A 14,040-nucleotide genomic window follows, 5' to 3' on the forward strand; every position below is an offset into this window, starting at 1 on the left:
GTACTAGTTGGAAGTTCTTGCCCAAGTTACAGCTGCACTAATCAATATTTCTACATTAAGAATGGATCAAATGTGTATTCTGAAAAGGGTCACTCAAGTGACAAACCTACAAAGAAAGTCTCTACTTTCAACTGCAGCTTTTTTTTTTTTTTTTTGCCATTTTATGCTAATTGTTTTGGTTTTACTGCCTGTAACTTTATTGTTTGGTTCAGTGTCACCACTCTCCTTGTAACCATGCTTTGGTTCAAAGGAGAGTGATGTAAGAATGCAAATATGTTTTTTAATGTATGCAAAATCAAAAGCAATTCTCAGAGGAAGTACAGTATCTAAACTCATTATTTTTTCAACTCCATCTACATTCTTGTTTTGTTTTCTTCTTGACCTCAGTGACAAGATGGACGTCAAAATCTCCATCTCTAAAAATCTTCAGACAACAGGTTCAGATAAGAAAAAGTGTATGAATGAATCCCATTTTGTTAATGCTTATGGCTCTTTTGACCTTCAAAGAAAAAGAGAGACTTCATCTCTTTATCCAAGAGAGGGCACTACATCCTTTCATACAGATGGAGCACAGAAATGTTTGTCTCAATTGTAATTAAAGAAAGGATTTCTTCAGTTTTTTTTTGCAGATCGATACCTGAGCCCTTCCTGCATCTGCAAACTTACCACAGTGTGACTGGGTAAATCACATTATGGAATAAGAGATCCATACAGAAGCCGTAGCACTATTACAAAAGGGTCAACTGCACTCTAACCCAGCCTTTAAAACTGCCTACCATTACCAGTAGAGCAGATCCTCTAGAGCATCTCATAAACAAGTAGAGAGCTTTTTACCCCAGTGTGATGGGAAAACATTTCACTCATATTGCCTTGTGGTGACTTCTGAAGGGAGTCCAGCAGAGCAATTGCAATTTCATCAGTCTGACAAAGCAGAAGAATAAAGCCAGTTAGCCAGGGGCCAGCCCTGTGTTTGTGGAGACCCATTTAGAAAATAAATGTTTTTCATTACAGCCTGTATCTCTCAAACAAGTGGGAGCTATAAATTCAAATGTTTCCAATGAAAAGGAAGTCTGTTCAATATTTGTATTGTAGCAAGACACACCGTATAATCTGACCATATGATAATAATTAAGTAATTCACCTTCTTTCAGAGTCTCATTTGTTTAAGAAACAAAACAGGAAGTATAACACCGTTAAAGCAAGTCTGCGTAACTTTTCAAAGAAAAAATAACAATTTCTTTTGTCGTAAATTAATAAGTTTAATTCCCAAGCAATAAAATGCACCCATGCTTAATTCAATACACTTGCTGCTACAGCCTTAGTTGGTCTGGTTTGACCAGTAGCCTGTGGTGGCTAATGTTGCGCGCAATCCAGTCACCTTATAACTCAATACAGTTGTATGATTGTAGATTTGCAATGTGTGGGTTAAAAATACTGTACACTGACAATAAAACACTAAATTCATTTTAATTATCTTGAACAAAGGACTGAGGCTAAATGAGGCATCCAGTTTTTTTTGGTTTTCAGGCACTTTCGTACTATTACCAGTTGGCTATATCAGAGCCTTCAGAAAAACCTGGCCGTTGATGTGAATAATCAGTCAGAAACGCATTACAGTAACTCCAATAACATGATCATGGCATAAGACCTGCCCCCCTTAGTTATGTCTATCAAGTTTTCCAACAATCTAGCACTGTACATATGCAGTTTACAATGAAAACGGTGGCATATTTTCCGCTGTACAATTGTAGAAGTATTTGAAACAATGGTTCGTTGATTTCTGACTGAGGTAGCCTATACAAAGGAAGGCTTCTCATTTTTGGTCGACAACCGTCAATTTTGCCAGCTGAAATGACAGCTGTCCCTGGCAGATTTGATCAGCTGTAACTAGCTAACTAATTAACATTAGCCCACGAGTTGGCAAGAAAATGCAACGTTTTTAACGTCTCTAGCTGAAAACCAGAACCTTGCAAAAGGGTCTTAAATACACATTTGATGGCTTCATACATGATGTGATAATACAGACTGTGCAATATGGAATACGGATTCAATATGGAAACTAAATATAACCTGTAATCGCACAAAATATAGTCCAGTAGTAATGCTAATTTAAATATATTAAATTGTCCATTGTTTCCATTGACTTTCATGACCTACCGAGATTCATAGCAGCTCTCACCAGAAACTACTTTGTGTTGCATCGCTGGGAAAGAGAAGACAAAATGGTGACAATCTTTTTCAGAATTGCTAGGCATGATGTATTGAGCACAGATATCCTCAGCAAGGAAAACTAAATTTATCTGGAGATGCTTTAGATTAAAGTGTGCTCTCAGTAACAATCTTGGGAGGATTTCTCCATGCAGTAGATGGGCACAGTGTCTGACCAGAAAAATCAAATAGCACTTGAAATGTTTCTCACTGTATTGAGAACATCTTTCTGGTAAAAGTAATTTAAAAGACTGCAGGGGGAGCTGACATGAGTGTGGGGGATTTGCAAGAGAGCTATGATGGGTCCTAGTTTACAATTTCACAGGTGCAATAAGTTGTGTTCAGCCATACAGTTTATATGCCAAGAAGAAACTGACTAGTAACTAAAGCAAAGAAAAGCCAGTAATGTTTATTATACCCTGAAATAAACTGTTGCAAGAAACAAACAATATCCTGTTGATTCTGTTATTGCCATGCTGTGTTCCAGACAACTTGGAACTCAAACATTTCCGACCTACTACTAGAAAAAGTACAATGGAACGCATCTCAAAGTCTGAGTTCCGATTTTGTAAACTCGGGGCAAATCCATCTATCCAGACTTCATGAAGAAGCAGTTGTCTTACGTCACACAACAATGGCAGCACCATGGAAGCGCACATTGTAAATGGTAAACCATCAAATAAAAGGCAACGTAAAGTATATTTGCCTGTAGGGGAGGTGTACTTGGAAACTACTATAGTTTTTCCTCCTGTTTCGTTTATATATGCAAGGATGCTGCACTGCTGAGAGTTCACTTGTGTTTGTCCTGAGGGAGGCACTAATGGAAAGGTCATGAGGTCATTGAAGTCTAAATGGGTGTTCGGCAAACATCATGGCAATCTACTGAATATAACTTTCTTGTGTACATGTTTTAAAGCGAGGCTATTTCATTTTTCAGCGAGGAAAGGACACATTCTTCCTCTTACAAATTAAAAGTTGAATTCATAACCAATAAAACGCAGCCTTGCTCTGTTCCATACACTCAGGGGTTGTGCTGCTAGTCTTACTGTCACAGTCAGTCGCTCTGTCCCTCCTCTCCAGCCACATTCCTAATTCCCCAGACCCCTTCATTGTCATTTTCCGTCCATCCACTAGATGGCCTCGGACTTTCTCCATCACCTGTCTGCCCCGCCCATCTTCACACCTGTTCCCACTTCCCTCACCTGCTAAACGGTTGCCTGGCTTTCCCTACTCACCTCCTCACCTGTATCCCATTCCCTCATCAGTCACTCTTTATATAACAGCCCAGATCCTTTGATCCTCTGCTAGATTGTCAAAGTTACAATGTTGCACATTCCCTGCTTTCAAGTCTCTGTTACCCTATATCCTGCTATTTGGAATCTGTACCTATATCTGCCTGCCTACCAGTACCTGCCTATAAGCCTATATATACCTTCACTTCAGCAATAAATCATTGAACTGTCACTTTCTGCATTTGGGTCCTTCCACTGCTGCCTGAATTCACCCCCGTGACACTTACTTGGTCTGGTATGAGCAGTAGCTAATGGTGGCTAACGTTAGCACATTTTAGGTAGATATTGCTCTATAACTGCCATTTCTGAGCAAGATCGCTAACTGTATGACTATAGTTTTTTTTTAAAGATTATTGTTTGAGGCTTCTTTATTTGATAGGAACAGCTGAAGAGAGACAGGAAATGTGGGGGAGAGGGAGGGAGAGAGATAGAGGATGACATGCATCAAAGGGCCGCGGGCTGGATCCGGACCCACGCCTCTGCGGTAAGGGCTCAGCCTTGTAAACGGGATGTGCACTCTTCCAGGTGAGCGACCAGAGTGTCCTAACTATTGTTCACTTAAGTTACTGTTGCACTATATTTAACCATTTACCATTATCCTGCAATTGTAACGTGGCCACAGTGACCACTATTCTACAGAAGTTACATAGGCTCACTTTAACCTGTGTTTTTTTAACACAATGAAGTGTTCAAAATGGAAAGGGTACACCCTATGTGGACCATGAATGTGCTTGGTGAATATCATGGCAAGCTGCCCATTAGAGTTAAATTTTTCTTTTGGAAAGTTGATATTGAAATATTTGGCCTGACAAAAGGTTCATCTTCTGGGGAGTAGGGACTCACAGCACACTTTTATGGAAAGAAGATTATTATTTTTCACGATATCTTGCCTTGGAAACAAATTGGGAGATCAACAAAATCGCCAGGGGGAGGTGAGGGTGCTGTGCAACAGGGCCGGGGCTAGCAGTTTGTGAACAGTACAAAAATGCAATAAATGTAAGGATGATGCCATTATGGGTTATGGATAAGATTAGCATTACCTTACCTTGGCATAGGTTTAAAAAAAAAAAAGGATGGTATCTTAAAAATCTTGTGTACATCTGTAAATTTTAACTTGATGGTTGACCTAGAGGAAAGCTCATGGAATGTACAAAATGAAATGTGTTAATCCTCTGTGCACCATGAATGTGCTCAGGAAATATCATGGCCCTTTGCATGTTATATTTCTTGTATTTCTTGTAAGTAAGAATATATGACCTGATTTAGGAACGATCAGGAGATCCTTAAACACCCAAGGATTTATCCTCCGGGAACAATGAATATCTATTATATAATATTATATATATTTAATAGGAATATGGTCACTTTTTTCAAAATACCTTGGACAAAAATGTTGTTCAAGTGGAAATTTTGACCTAATGATGGCACTAAACAAGAACTCAGTGGGTAACAAAATGATTAAGAATCATCTTCTGGGGACCATGAAATGATAATCTAGTCTGTAGTTGTTGACACATCTTGGAGGACAGTGACATCATCACCTTTATACCTGCCGCTAGATGAAAATAAACAGACACGAGTGTCTTAGTGACTTTTAGTGCATTTTAGGGCTCAATGACAAAAAACATGTAATACTTTAATATTCTAGTCCACAACAGAGATCAACCCCCCCCCCCCGGCTGTCATTTTGTCATTTTCTCTCATCTCAGCTCCTGACCTCTATATTTCTCAGATCACCCTGCATTGCTCTGAGTTTACTACACACAAAACAGAGATGAAATGAAAAGCCCCCACCACAGTTTTGACCGACATGTGTCATGAGTGATCAATCATACAGGAGCTCACAGCCTTCTGGACTAATGGGCTGAGGAGAAGCGCAGCAGAAGCACTTAGAACAAAACACTATGAGAGAAGAGAGAGAAATGCTGACTGTCCTTTTTGCGTGTAATTAAAACTCTGAAAAGCGTTGCTGTTTACAGGCCTGATAACTATAATTAGTTTCCAAATACTGGAACGTGGAATATATGAGCTTGATAAATTTGTGGTGACACTGCACAAAAACATGTTTAGTTATTAAGTAAGTAAGTAAAGCTTTATTTATATAGCACTTTTTAAAACACACACTTACAAAGTGCTGCACAAGCACGCAAGAAAAAATATAAATGAATAAATAAACAAAGTAAAGATAAAATACAATTACAACACAGCACAAAACCAAACTAAAACGAACCAAAACATAAAACAGGGATGGAGATCTATAAAAAGGCTTGTCTATAAAGAAGAGGTTTTTAGAAGCCGCTAAAGGTTCAGCAAATCTGGTAACTGGGATAGATGATTCCAGAGCGTTGGGGCTAAAACAGCAAAGGTGCAATCACCTTTGTTTTGCAGTTGGAGCGGGGGATGGATAAAAAGCTGAGGATTGAGGATAGGAGTAGTGGAGAAGTGGAATGAGGAATGAGGAGATCGTAAATGTATTAAGGCATTTGCTGTGCTAATAATCTGCACTGCTCAGTTCTCATTTTTAGAGGCGTACACGAGGGCACTGGTTAAAATAGACCACTGAAGGTGAGCTCTCATTAGACTTCTTCCTATTCTGTTAATTCACTGTATTACTGAAAACACTGTTGTTGGAATAGCAAAGAGGACCAGCAGACATTTCAGAATACAAGTCTCTAGTATCACACGCACATTCACACACTGTAGAGTGTGGGGCCTGGGGAGTCGGTCATGAGGACAGCAGCAGTGGCAACAGCTAGGTGGTGTGACGGGAAAACCTTTGTAGGGATTCATGCCATATTCAGTCAAATGTTATTTATAAAGCCCAATATCACAATTTGCCTCAAGGGGCTTTACAATTTGTACAGAATACAACACCCTCTGTCCTCAGAGCCTTGATTTGGATAAGGAAAAAATCCCCCGCCCCCCAAAAAAATGCTTAATGCACCCAGATCTAGGATCAATGCCATTTTCTACCATTCACATAATGCACTGAGTCTTTATTGTTACTTTCTCCCTTATCAGTGGGCTGTTTTTAATGTTAGCAGCACTGCGAAATATCCAGACAGATGGACAGGGACATTAGAAAACTGAAGAACTGCTTCTGTGAGAATATTTTCATGTTCAAGGCATGAAAATATTTCTAATATTGACCTATTTTATTCCAACTTTAATTTCATTGTGCAGCACTGTGTTGTAGAATGACAAATAAATGTACCTTGAATCTTGTATTCATCTTTACCAGATATAACTATTAAAGGACAACTCTCATTCATGGACAGTATTTGGGCAAGTTACCTGCAAAATGTAACTGATTACTCATTACTTATTGGGGAATTATTCAACAGCAGAAGTAATTAGATACATTACTTGTCCCATTACAGTACTTGTTAATCAAACATGCTCTGTCAGAGGTGCCTTCCAATAAAGCCTCCACATGTCTTCTGTATTTACAGTTGTCAATCGCTTAGATGCATATCCTCAAACTCTAACCCCATTCTCAAAACCCTAGGTGCAATCTCCAAAAGAGTAAAACTTTCTCATAACACTATACAACCTGTGCAAAATAGCCTATAACACTCAAAATGTTAACCGCATGCATCAAAACACTCAAAGTCAGTCAATAGCTACAACAATGTCACCAAACGTATAGCACCTTCTGATCATTGTGTAAACCCTGACACTAAACACTATTTACTGGATAAACTGTACATATAGTTTTGCTGTCAATACAAAGGATTTCCTGGACACACAAAAAGAAAACTTGTTTATTCATGTACAGTATACATATATTATTGGGAAGCCAGTCTTTCCTCCCTGTTAGGCAACAAGACTTCGTCCACATCACACCTGAACTGAATTGATGTCTTGCCTTTCAAGGCACAGAAGGAAAAACCTTTCGGCATGGCTCAGCCACCCTCAGCAGTTTTCAGATGTGATGCCCTCACAACCAGCATTCATTGCATTCAGCAAAGACAACTGGTTGTACAGTTGGTGATCATAGACCTTCCATCTCCATGCTGAAAAAATATAAAAATCCTCAATTGGATTGAGTAAGGGTGAGTAGGGTGGAAAGAACTCCCATCAACATCCGATGACGGGCAGTAAACCATTCCCTGACAAGAATGGAGCGGTGAAAACTGACATAGTCCCAAATTGTCCCAAAATTTGGCATGTCAGGCCTCACCACTCCCCTCTCATTCTCAGTGATGACAGCATTGTAAAGCCCTCCCAAGAAATCAATAAGACGGGCTGTATTGTAGGGTCCAATGGCAGGAACATGGTGGATTACACCATTGTTATATTACCCCCACGCTGGCCTGACACATCCACTGTGGCACGATGTTCAATGATGCTCCTGCCACGTCGTCTAATTTTGTTCAGATTGAACCCGGCCTTGTTGACATACACGAGCGTGTGGGTTGTCATTTGCATCCAGCTTCATCACCCTCTGCAAAATACAGAAAAACACAGAAGTTTATATTAAACCAAAAGTGTAGGATACCATACCAAACACAATTTACTGTCCTTGTCCCACATTTTGTTACATATTGGAAAGACAAATATTACTGTCTGGCCTTACCTGTACAAATGGGTACTGTAGTTCCTTCACCCTTTGACTATTCCTTTCAAATGGAACTCTGTACAGTTGCTTCATTGACATGGCATGTTTCTTCAGCACCCTGTCTATGGTTGAGAGACACACAGAGGCGATGTTCTGAAAGATGCCATCATCTTGTATAACGGCACTGTGAATATCTCGAAGTCTGTTGGCATTGTTTGCTCTCACCATGTTCACTATTATAGTAAAAGTGGAAAAAAAATATGAATTGATGGGAAAGTCCATGAATTATACAGTAAAGTCTGAGATGTTACACCACACTGACCAAGTTACAGGGATTCAGTGCTGTAATGTGTACGTGACCTGATGTATACTACTTATGTAGAAGGCTTACCTGTTCTCATTCTTGAACGTCCGAATTATCGATGCTACAGTAGATGGGTTCTGCTGAGGCTGCACTCTATGACCTGCTTCAGCCATACTTAAGCCACGGTTCACTACGTGGTCTATGATAGTGACCCAGATCTCAAAATATTCACACATCTTCCCCTCCCTCTTCCCTGTCCTTCCCTACCTCCCCGTCCTCTGTTCGGCCCACTCTCCCCTGCCATACCACCAAACACATGGACATCACTTGCAGCACCTGCTTCTCCCTCCATTCTCAGCAACACTGTGCACTGGAACCCATTGCATTATAAGTGCTTGTGGATGTTTAGCACTGCAACAATTTGCACCTGTGGGATGGGACCATCACTCGTCAATTGTGGTAAGGGAAGTGACTCACTCCAATTACACATCATGCTGGCCTTCTCTTGCAATGCTCATTGTACATAGTATTTTGCATGCAATGATTTACCCAATGAACAACTGTGTCAATGCGAGCAGGAAATGTACATAGCCGATTGAGAAAAGTACAGTCTGTTTTGGCTGTCATGTCATAGTTGAATGGGAATTGCATCTACACAATGACAACTGCGTTTAGTGTTTTGCAAATTGTGCTTTAGCATTCGCATTTTGTACGAACACAGAGAGAAATGAAATAGTGCCGTGGTCAACTGCGTTAATGGTGTGTGGTTTTGAGGATCTGTTTAGACAATGAGATTACACATTTGATGGCTGTGTCAAAACGATTAAGAAACCCCACCTCCCTTAGAGAAATAAATCCAGTCCAAATGAGGCTTTAGAGTAGCTAGCCAGCTAACAAGACACAGCATGAACAACAAGACAAGACAAATTTGGAGTTATCGGAAGGTATATTCCTCCTCTTTTGGTGGAGGCTAGCTGTTCCCCCCCCCCGTCTCTAGCCCCTGCACCAAGCTAACATGTACCAGACCAGTCTGTCTTCTGACTGCACAGATGAAATCGATATCAACCCTCACATCGAACTCTTGGTAAGACAGCAAACAATACGGCCCCCAACACGTCAAACTAACAGCACATTTCTGGGATTGGTAACTAATGTAATTATTGAATTCCAAATATTAATCTCTTACACTATTTCTTACAGAAAAAATAAATAACCTTACTGCAACAACTCAATAATGTAGTACTTCTCAAAACTCCATCAACATGTCTAGATTTCCTAAGTCCAGCATCAACTAGTGGAACTGTAACTAAGTACATTTGTGCAAGTGCTAAACTTAAGTACAGATTTGAGGTAGTTTTACTTTACTTGAGTACTTCCACTTCACACCCCTTAATATTTCTACTCGTAGAAATATTATACTTTTTATTGTACTTTTTTACACCAATACATTTATCTGATAGTTTTAGTTACTAGTTAGAAATGTATATTTTCCACACAAAACATATGATCAGCTTATTTAAATATGATTAAACTATCATATATTAAACTATCCAACAGTAAAGTATTTGAAGTAAGGTCCACCTCAACTAGCTACAACAGCAAAATGCTGCTTACACATTAATACATGAGCAAAATAATCTAATAATATATAATAGTATAACACTCATGGGGGTAATTTTTCTGCATTGCATACTAAAGTAACTTTTTCTAATACTACTTCTGTACTATTATTTAAATGCTGGAATTTTACTTGTAATGAGTATTTTTAAAATATAGTATTTCTACTTTTACCTACGTGAAAGAGAAAGTAAAGGAGAAATGAAAAATGAGAAATGACTCATGATTGCTATTGCCCAACATTTCCTAGGATTTGCATAAAACACACTAGCTGCAGTGAAATTTGGACTCAGTCTTAAACAAAGCGGCATTTGTGCATGAATACAGCAGGCAGTAATGTCATCTCGCGAGATGATGTACAGTGAGCTACAATAGCTATTCCACTACTTCCTGTGTTTTCATTCTGTCAGACTCAGAGACAAGTGTTTGAGATCACGTTTGAGATTGAGTTCACTTTCCCCAAATATCTGCTGTACAATAGAGGTGGTGACTACATTGTTATCATGACCAATAAAAATAATGGATACAATTATGACAGTAAGACCCAAGTTGAAAAATACGATCATTTTCCTTAAACTATTTGAATTCCTGATATTTTTGGGGACAGTGCATTCTGCTTTTATTTGTGGAGAGAGCCAGGGAGCGACTATAAATGGCAGTCGCCACAGTCTACTTCACACAGCCTTACAAATTGTATCCTCTGACAGAACTGGTGCACACTCCAAAGACTGTCTGCGATCAAAGATAAAGTTATCCACTCATCAAAGGCATTTACATGTAAGAAGAAACAAAGTTAATAATATGCATTTGGCTCTTTGTTGGTGAAAATAAATTCTCCAAAGTTTGGTGAAGGCAGACAGCAGCGACGGCGTGCTGTAGCTCTTACTGCTGGAGTTGAGTCAGCTGGGGACATTGTGTGGAGGGAGAAGAGAGAAGGGGAGACAGAGAGAGGGCAGAGCATTGATGAATAATTCATCACTATGTCCTTTATTATTGTTATTGATCTTTGCTTATGCACAAGGGAATGATTCTGCTGTTCAGCTTAGAGCTCCGCCCTCCGCTGACCTCCACTCCACTCCTCTAAACCAGCCGTCCATTTTGTGATATTACACCTCCATTATTTATCACTCGTCGCTGCAGATCCCTTTGTCTCCAACTCTACTCTGGCATCCTCTTATCCTCAGCCACTGTGGATTTTACAAGAAGCATCTAGGTAAGAAAAACATACAGGCACATGTATGCATTTAGGCATGTATCTGATATGTCTGCTTATATACTTCTCATAATATAATCGACCTGCAATCAACACCTTCACTATACCAGGCTTCCTGTATCTGAATCTGAATAACTTTGTCCACACTTCAAAGTGTTTTTAACTTTAAGAATGCACACACAGCAAGGTGCAGACCAGTTTGAGTTTCAATACCAGTCCATCAAACAAGTCGCACAACTCTTATATACCATGCTTTATTTGCTTTATAAAATTATTTCAATTATCTTGCCTTCATCAGAGTGGCATCTGAGGTTATTTCTGGGTTCTTAATATATAGGCAATCAATTAGTTACATGACTTCACAAAAGAAATATAAAATCTTAGAATCATTATAATCATCTTTTTCAAAATAGTTTTTACACAATACAAGATTTACAAGAGGAATAGAAATATTCATAAATACAATACCAATATCAATCTGTTTTGATAGTGCTAACACATCAGAGAAAGCTATCATAGCCTATTAGCTGCGTTGCACTATTTCTTTTTATATAACCTTGCTCTCCCAGAGGATAAACTGCTCAACAAAAGAGACATGGTTTACCAGGGCTGCCAATTTTTCTATTTAGTTTGGAATGAGATTCGGTATGGGTGAAGTCGGTGCATTTTATGAGTAGGCCTTCTGTGACATTAACAACCGCAGGGGTCGGGGTCAACATTCCCCCAGGAATTTTAAAGCATGGAAGTTTAAAGCATGTATAGATGAGAGGACAAGTCAGTAATCATGGTCAGTGATGAAAAAGTATGGTTGATCAGCATGCTTGCCAACCTCCAGACATCATACCCTAAACTGGGAGACCAAACCTAACCAGGGTATCTTGCCCCAGAAAATTGTTAATTTCCTGCATTCTAGTGAATTTATGGAGTCACTTTGTTGCAGAAGTGTGGAGTCGGGAAGACGGGGGGAAGGGCGCAATGGGCCGCTCAGGCTAATCTGGAGGGTAAATATATGAACTGATATGATTGAATTTTATTCACATATTGTTAACGGTTGCTATTAGTGATTTGATTTTCTAATCTGTAGTACTCACCTCAAGGCTGTAACATTGGTGTGAAAAATGGGGTGGTCCTCCCCGAGAGGAAAAATTTGAATACCATTTTCTGCATTTCTACACTCTTTTATCATATCCTCAGCTACTTAAAAGCAACACAGTATGATTAAGATGGATATGATGCTTAGTTGAATAATTCTGCCAGAAAAAGCTGTCTCACTCTCTGCATGTTTAACCTATTACCCTACTGAATACTGTGGTGTTCAATTAGGGATATACTAAGCTATACTTTGAAGAACAGGACTGGTAGATCTATGGCACATTATTTATGGCATAATGTTTAATTTGCAACTTCAGTCAACACATATAAGAAATGTATCAAAATATGAAATATAGTATATATATTTTAAGAAGTCACACACTGTCAGTTTTATCAAATGTCACTGTAAATGAATGTGTTAGCTTTTGTTTATGTTCAAGTCCAGTGTCTAATACTCTTTATTTTGAGGAATACATTATGATTATATCTTCTCACTGTAACTCAAAATACATGCCTTTTGTGTAGCCAGAAGCCACCATCTCATTGTCTTAAATTGAATGGCTTATATAGGATCATAATCCTTCTAACCTTCATCCATACTTAACTTTACATTAAGATCAACCAATGACACACAGATATCAGTTCATTAAACTTGCTGTTGTTGGTGACAAACTGTCTGCGACTCACAGTGCGAGAGTGGGTCCACTTGATTGCTATCCCGGCGTACTCTGGTGCCGTATCAGCTGGGCGGAGTTGATTTGCGCCGTGACATTATCAGTTATACATTTGTTTTTCACTGCGTGAGAAAATGGACGTGTGGCATGAGAGTGTGTGAAAAGTTTCAATTGCATGAGTCTCACGGTCAATGCGTGAGAGTTGGCAGCCCTGTGGTTTACAGAGGCAGGAGTCAATGGTACAAATATGTCTTTTGAATAATCTGTGTTAGCTTATTGTCCAGTTATAGCGACCGAGCTAGCTAGCCAGCTGACAGCAAAGCCAGTTAGCTTGGGGAGCAATTGTGAAAGACCAGCGCTAACATGTTCCTAGCTAGATAACGTGTTAGCGGTTTGCTCACCAGCAACAGTAGTTCATCAACTAGACCTGCCAGTAGTCAGTCATGTCACAAAGCCTCTGGCGCCACCTATTTTGTGACGACACCTGGATGAATTGCACTGTGTCATTTTCTTCTACGGCAGTTGGCAAACCAACTTCAAAATCAATCTTACTGGCAAACCAACAAAATCAGGCGTTGCTGTGATTTGAGCAGGGTTGTGCGGCGGTGTGCGGGCGTGTTTATTTGTGCTTAACATAACCTCTATGAAACAAGTGCATTTCTCCAAAAGTTGATTCTGTTTCAACTTTTCGCCGCCGGGCCGCTCCGTTTTTTTCGTCATCCCCTGCGGTCCCCACCACTGCAGCCGAAATGAACTACCCACATTCAAATGAATGGGAGGACTGGCGTTTTCCCCGCAGCGCCTGATTTGGTGGGAATACAGCTTTAGAGGTGCATTGCCGCCACCAACGTTCGTGAGTAGTCCTGCTGCCCAAATCCCTTTACAGTGTGAGGCAGCTGGATTCGCGAGATCACACGAGAGCCCTGATTTGCTATATAGCCTGTCCCGAATATATAGCAGAGCCACTAAGGGATGGCTCCCACGGTGGAAATGGTATTGCCAAATCTCTACCGGTGGACACATTTCTACTGTTGCACGGTATATACCATCATATCGCCCTACCCATTTTAGAAATCCAA

General features: G+C 39.7%; 1 protein-coding gene across 4 annotated transcripts in view; it reads right to left on the reverse strand.

Annotated features, from left to right (window-relative positions):
- LOC122862918 (heparan sulfate glucosamine 3-O-sulfotransferase 5) overlaps positions 1 to 14,040 on the reverse strand; it is a 101,478-nt gene that overhangs the window by 3,827 nt on the left and 83,611 nt on the right. Inside the window, exons 3-4 of one of the 4 annotated variants that reach the window (XM_044168789.1) lie at positions 8,080 to 8,183; positions 7,805 to 7,947 (exon numbers count right to left, since the gene is read on the reverse strand). The exons of 2 other annotated variants lie outside the window; for them this stretch is intronic. The gene's annotated coding sequence lies outside the window, so the exon portion shown is untranslated. The remainder of the gene's footprint in view (positions 1 to 7,804; positions 7,948 to 8,079; positions 8,184 to 14,040) is intronic. One more of the 4 variants, XM_044168791.1, reaches the window with a different exon arrangement.

This window comes from Siniperca chuatsi, linkage group LG16 (genome assembly GCF_020085105.1).
Source record: "Siniperca chuatsi isolate FFG_IHB_CAS linkage group LG16, ASM2008510v1, whole genome shotgun sequence".
Classification (NCBI taxonomy): Eukaryota; Metazoa; Chordata; class Actinopteri; order Centrarchiformes; family Sinipercidae; genus Siniperca; species Siniperca chuatsi.